Genomic DNA, 7343 nt, shown 5'->3' with positions numbered 1-7343 from the left:
GGAGGACACAACTCCGGACAACTTGGTCCAGAGAATGTGTAGGGATGAGATTAGCTGGAATGCCGTTTCAACGGCTATCACCCATATCGTCTGGGAGCTACAAAGGAGGTGGCGCGTGGACTCGGAGAATGGCTAGTCCAGATGCAGTACAAGAGGTGGTCCAGGGGTTCGAAGTCGGCTTCGTAGGTCATATCGGTGCCCTGCGGTCGAGATCGACCCTTACATCGATTAAGTGGCCGCGGAGAGGAAGTCCCGGTAGCGGTGCTGTCGTGGCGTCAGTCTACTGGGTTGGATCTGAGCCCGCGGTTGGAAAGGGGTCCCCGGCAAGGGTCGGGGTAGGTGAGACCTTGCTGTCTGCAACCTACGGATGCAGCTGATAAGGCCTGAAGGGTAGTGATACCCTTGCCTTCAGCAGGTCAGATCGGGTTGCATGTGGGCATCAGTTCTTGATGTCTGCTCAGCAGTAGGGCGCGGGCGGGGTTGACCCTGCCCGCCTTCCGAGGACAAAGGGAGTGGCGAGGACCACTCGGGAAACTGGCTAAGTGCCAGCATGCTATCGTGATGGACTCTCCAGAGCGAGTCATCGATGTTCGTTGCTGCTAGGCTACGGCAGCTAACCTTGAGGGTGCGATATGCACTAGCCCCTCTCTGAAGCAATACCTTCTTGGTGGTTCCGGAGAGACGTAGGGTTTGGCGACCATAGGAATGTGTTTTAGTGGGTCGAGGAGAGAGTAGTCCTGGCTTCTACCGGCATTGTAGAAGACGGCCTCATCCCCACACTACCCTAACCTTCCTGTTAGGGTGTCTGATGAGCAGATTTATCCCCCTATGGTTTAGAAGGAAAAAAAAAAGACATTTGCTCAATTCGTCGAGCTGAGTTGATTGGTATATGTGACTCGGCCCTGCGGGCCTCGGATCGAAAGTCGGTTTTCCAAGCGGTATTTATACCCTTCTTATGGGTGTAAGAAGGGTAAAAAAGGCTTTTCCTACATACATTCCGTGATATTTTTGCTACTGTTTATTAAGCTCAAATATTACAAAGAGATAGTAGCTTTTATGTATTTGATGCAATTGCATTTTCATGTATAACTAACTTGTGTAACCAAATATGATCATAAAAAATCTGTTGACAGACGGCTGAGAAATGTATTATGATACATTTTATGAAAAATCTCTCAAAAGCGTAAATTTCATTACTCCTTAGTACTCGTGGAAAGATATCTCGGAAACAAAATGTCCAAACGGCATGAAATTTAATAGCATACTACTTGGATGCTGTAGCTTTCATTTGATGCTGAGAGAACTCAAATCGATTGACACACGGCTGATTCATTTATTATGAAGCATTTTGTCAAAGACCTCTTAAAAAGTTAAGTTGTATTACTCCAAAGTACTCCCCGAAAGATATCTCGGTTACAAAATGTCCAATCGGAATGAAATTCAAAAGCGTTCTTCTAGGGTGCAGTAGCTTTCGTTTCGGGCCTTAAGAACCCGAATCGGTTGATAGACGGCTGAGAAATTTATGGTGATACACTTTGTCAAAAATATCTAAAATAATTAAGTTGTACTACTCCCTAGCACTCTTTGAAAGGTATCGCAGTAACCGAACGTCCAATCAAAAAAAAAAAATCAATAGCGTTCTACTAGGATGTAGTAGCTTTCGTTTGGGGCCTTAAGAACCCAAATCGGTTGATAGACGGCTGAGAAATTTATGGTGATACACTTTGTCAAAAATATCTAAAATAATTAAGTTGTACTACTCCCTTGCACTCTTTGAAAGATATCTCGGTAACCGAACGTCTAATCAAAATAAAATTCAATAGCGTTCTACTAGGATGTAGTAGCTTTCATTTGCTTCCAAGAGAACTCAAATCAGTCAACAGACGGCTGAGAACCGTGAGTGACATTTTTTTGTAACATACATACACACACACACACACACATACACACACACACATACACACACACGCACATACAGACATTTGCTCAATTCGTCAAGCTGAGTTGATTGGTATATGTGACTCGGCCCTGCGGGCCTCGGATCGAAACTCGGTTTTCCAAGCGGTATTTATACCCTTCTTATAGGTGTAAGAAGGGTAAAAACATAATTCAGTTTTGATGCGATCAAATTATTATTATTTTTTATATAATCTTTATTAGTATCTCAATCAATTTTTACAATCTTCAACTTAATCTAGGTGTTCTGTGTATTATAACACACTATCATCCTAATTTGATAAAATAAATTCAAGCTATTATCAATACTAATTAATAACATATTACATTTCATTTGCTGTAGCAGTTAAGATTTTTTGCAGGCTTTATTTTTCACCTGCGTGTCAGAAATATATTATTTTTTTAACTTATCCTAACCCTAACTTAACTTAAACTAATTATACAAAGAACTAATCGTAGCAATAGAAGACTGCAACGATTTTTGACGAAAGTTTGCAATGATTTTAGTTGACATCTGTTCCAATGTTTCAATATTAGAAATTTGATGCAACTCATTAGTGCTATACCAGGGAGGCAACTTCAGAATCATTTTCAATTTTTTTTTTTAATCCTCTGAAGTTGCTTCTTTCTGGTATTGCAGCAGCTTGACCATATTGGGACAGCGTACAACATGGCCGGTAATAAAATTTGTTTGTAAATCAAAAATAAGGCCGAAACAAATCTCATTTTCTTCTTTTGTTACTTTCCTTCCTGACTCGTCAGGATAAATAATAAATGTATTTGATGAAAAATTACCCAAACAATTAGGCAAAATCGTCAAACTCATCGGATTTGTTAAGAAATTTTCTCGATAACTCTAGTTTTACTTAAAAAATTTAAACTTCTTAAATAATTTATTTGTGTCCCCCTTCAAAATGTCTAATTCCGACAAAAATTTTCCGAGGGGGTGATGACATAAGAGAAAATCGAAATTTGTGTCAGCCTAAGTGGGTATAAACACTTAATGTATTTATTGCACTTAGTTTGAACACTTTCTAAGTGGTTTTTAAAAGTTAAGTTTTTATCTAGTAAGAGCCCTAGATACTTAACTTCGTCCGACCAATTTATTGGAGTTCCCCTCATAGTGACAACATGTCTACTTGAGGGTTTCAAATAAGTGAGTGAGATCTATTAGCAGTTAGACGTGCTACTGGTCGATCCTCTGCTTTTTTTCACTTTTTGCCTGTACTTAGACGCGTTAATCTGTTGAATATAACTAAATAGTTCATTTTAATCTGTTAACTGTTAGTCTGTGTTGTGTGGCAATAGTTGTTTGTCTAATTTCGCGAGTTTTTCAATATAAACTATTTGCACTACGAAGCCTATCACTTTTGGTTGGTCTCGCTGGAAGCCGTCTTCGGTGGCAGCGCCGGGGGGTTGCGAGGAGAAATGAACGCTGCGACATGTACTGTGTGTGCTCAAAATATTGCTGATGAAACTGATCGTGTCTATTGTTTCGGAGGATGCGAGCAAATTCAACACGTTCGCTGTTCGGGACTCAGCCCGGCCGGCGCCAATGCTATGCGTGATAATAGTGCACTGAGGTTTTTGTGCGCCAGATGTATCGAAAACCAGACAGCCCTCAATGATATTCGATCGCTTTGTGTTCAACTTGCGACCAAATTTGATGAAGTGCTAGAACGAGTAAAAAAACATGACTCCACGCTAAAAAATATACTGAGCGATTCCAAGCAACAGCATCAAAATTAAGGAAAATTTTTAATTCATGATTTTCTATTGAACTGAAACTTTGCACAGTTTTTCAGTTCCATCTAAATCGCCATTTTTCGATATCAAATTTTTATTTAGAGCCACGACTAACTTTTCAAAAGGGTGTATGTGAAAATGGTTCAAAAATATTCAAAAATATGCACAGCAAAAACGGATTGTTCGATTGTTATGAATTTTTCAGCAAAGTTAGATAGCTAAATGGTGATTTCTAAGAAAATATACACTGTGAAAAAAAATCTATTTTATCATTGAAAAACATCATTTTTGTCACAAAAACTCAAATATCTCAAAACCCTATCTTTTTACCAACTTGAATTTTTTAGGGAAAACGGTCCATTGTATTAGCAATCTACCATAAAAATTTGGTGATGGTAAACTAATAAACAAAAAAGTTATAACATTTCAAAAATTTCACAATTTTTACATTTAGTAAAAAAAATTTTTCTGTGTAAATTATTTCGGCCGGAAATCGCGATTTGATGCTGATTTTATTGTTCAGCAAAGTTAGATAACTAAATGGCGATTCCTAAGAAAATATACACTGTGAAAAAAATCTTTTTTAACATTAAAAAATATCATTTTTGTCACAAAAACTCAAATATCTCAAAACCCTATCTTTTTACCAACGTAATTTTTTAGAGAAAACGGTCCATTGTATTAGCAATCTACCATGAAAATAAACAAAAAAGTTATGACAATTCAAACATTTCACAATTTTCACATTTAGTAATAATTTTTTTTAGTGTAAATTATTTCGGCCGGAAATTGAAGTTTGATGCTGATTTTATTGTTAATGGCCTTGCGTGAGTAAAACAAGTTGTTTTTATTATACAGGGGATAGACAAAATGATCGGGACAGGCAAAATTTTTACTTCTCAAAAAATGTTCAACTAGCTGTAACTTTTTGATACGTGCGTCAAATATTATCAAATTTTCACTGTAAGTTGATCAACTAGTTGTTGATCAGTGGACAAAATTTGGAAAAGTTCGGGCTATTCTGCACGAAGTTATTAAGATTCTAGAAAAAAGTCATATAAACCGATAGCCAACTTTGAGCTGTTATATCTCTGAATTCAATGAACCGAATGCAATGAAATTTTGACCATTTATGACTTATATAATGAACTTTGAAAAACTTTTGACACAACTTAAAATTCTTAACATGGAAGAAAATTATTACGATTAGTTTATTTTTCTAATAAAACACCAAATTTTCTTAAACTTCAACATTGTTTCAAAATTCAAGATGCTAATTATAGTTCACTTAAATTTCCTCTAATTGTCTTGAATATAAATATGTTTTGAAGGAAAGTAACAACATAGCATTCAATTAATAGAAAATGTATTGGGATGCATATTAAAAATAGACAAATTTACTAAAAAAACATAAAATAAATAAAATCGCTATAACTTTTTCTCTTGTTAATAATTTAAAGTTGTGTCAAACGTTTTTCAGAGCTCAATATATAAGTCATAAATGGTCGAAATTTCTTTGCATTCGGTTCATTGAATCCGGAGATATAACAGCTCAAAGTTGGCTATCGGATAATTATAACTTTTTCAAGAATCTTTATAACTTCGTGCAGAATAGCCCGATCTTTTCCAGATTTTGTCCACTGATACACAGCTAGTTGATCAACTTACAGTAAAAATTTGAGAATATTTGATGCACTTTTCGAAAAGTTACAGCTTGTTGAACATTTTTTGAAAAGTGAAAATTTTGCCTGTTCCGATCATTTTGTCTATCCCCTGTATATTATATATACATATAATATAATATACTATGTACCGTAATGTTCCGATTTTATCACGCCCTCCGCGCATTAGTCGTTTGTTCATTAATTTGCTGTTACATTTGAGGACAAGTGTTTTCCCTCTTCTTCAAGATGAATGTTGAAAGCGTGTTTTGCAACGTTAAAAATATTGAAATGGGTATAGATGTTGAAGAATATTACAGGGCATTTTTGGAAAGGGGCGTAATTAAATTGTTTAAACAGATGTCGCTGATGGCAATTTCTCAGTTGTTGTCGTTTTCGAACTTCCTGCGCCCTGCTTTACCGATGATATACAGATGGCTCGTTTGTCAAATTCTAGACGGCAGGACGTGCAAATGCGTAATTTTGTACACAATGTGGACATTTGGGCATAACCAGTCTCTTTCAGTTTATCTATGGTGCTTTCGGTGAGATTTCGTAACTCTTTTGAACATTTTTTTTCATCAAACGGTCTACAAGAGAGCGTTGAGTTGAAGACCTTTGAGAAAGCGACTGTTCATCTTGTTCGTTAGATTATAATAAACAAAATCACTTATTAATTTTAACTTACTTGTTTGGTGTTGGTGGCTGAAGAAAAAAAATACTATACAATTTTTAATATTCATAGCGGTAGTATTTTTTTGTTTTTTTCGTGAGCATTGTCAGGTATGTATACAGACAAACAAACGTAACACTGGCGAAATTTTCATTGACCACGCCTTCAACGATCATTTTGAATCTTGGTTGTGGCTTTCATAACAAGAAGAGCGCCCATCGTTTTTCTTTGCGTTTGACGTTTCACACTAGCGCCTTCTGATGACGATATTGCACAACGCAGTGTTTCGTGAAACATTTCCACCAGGTGGTGATAGTGTGAACTGGGCGATGAATTTTCACTAAAATTGTTCTAGGCGTTTCGTCTGTTTGTCTGTGGTATGTACCTCTTATGCATTTGTTGTTGTTGAAGTTACTCGCATTCTTCCGATCATAAAGTCTGTTCTCTACACACTTAATTTTGATTACCGAGTTCGGTAATTTTTTGACGAGATTAAAACTGCTGAGCACCGAACTCGTTCAGCAAAAATGCATTGTTTACCTTTTCCATACGATTTTGACAGTTGTTTTACTGAGCCTCAGTAAAATCGATTACCGAAACTACCGAGATCGTACTGCTGTTATAATCTCGTCAAAAAAGTACCGAACAGACAATTCAGAAATAAGTGTGTAAGAGGGATTTTTTTTGCGGATAAACTAGACGTATACGCGTATAAAAAAACTTTTATTATACAGCTTTTGTCTTAAAAATAAATTCAATTCCATTTTTCTTATAATCAACAGCTTTTCAACACTATCAAGGGATTTTTTCACCAGTCACGTACAATAAAAAGTATGACAATCTCAATATTTTTGATCACAACACTGGATCGCGTCTAAGTTTCAAATAGATACTATAGTAATTACGAATAATCAAACTAAAGTATCATGAAAACAACTTGTTTAATTCAGGCGGTAGCCTTTACAATAAAATCTGCATCAAAATATAATTCTCGAAATAATTTACACAGAAAAAAATTTTTTTTTGTTACTAAATGTAAAAATTGTGAAATGTTTGAAATGTCATAACCTTTTTGTTTATCAGTTTACCATCACCAAAATTTTATGGTAGATAGCTGATATAATGGGCCATTTCCCCTAAAAAATTGAAGTTGGTAAAAAGATAGGGTTTTGAGATATTTGAGTTTTTGTGACAAATATCATATTTTTTCAAAGTAGAAAAAGAATTTTTTTACAGTGTATATTTTCTAAGGAATCATCATTTAGTTATCTAACTTTGCTGAAAAATTTATAACAATCGAACAATCC

The sequence above is a fragment of the Aedes albopictus genome, unplaced genomic scaffold, assembly GCF_035046485.1.
Source record: "Aedes albopictus strain Foshan unplaced genomic scaffold, AalbF5 HiC_scaffold_28, whole genome shotgun sequence".
NCBI lineage: Eukaryota > Metazoa > Arthropoda > Insecta > Diptera > Culicidae > Aedes > Aedes albopictus.
This window is presented reverse-complemented; position numbering follows the sequence as displayed.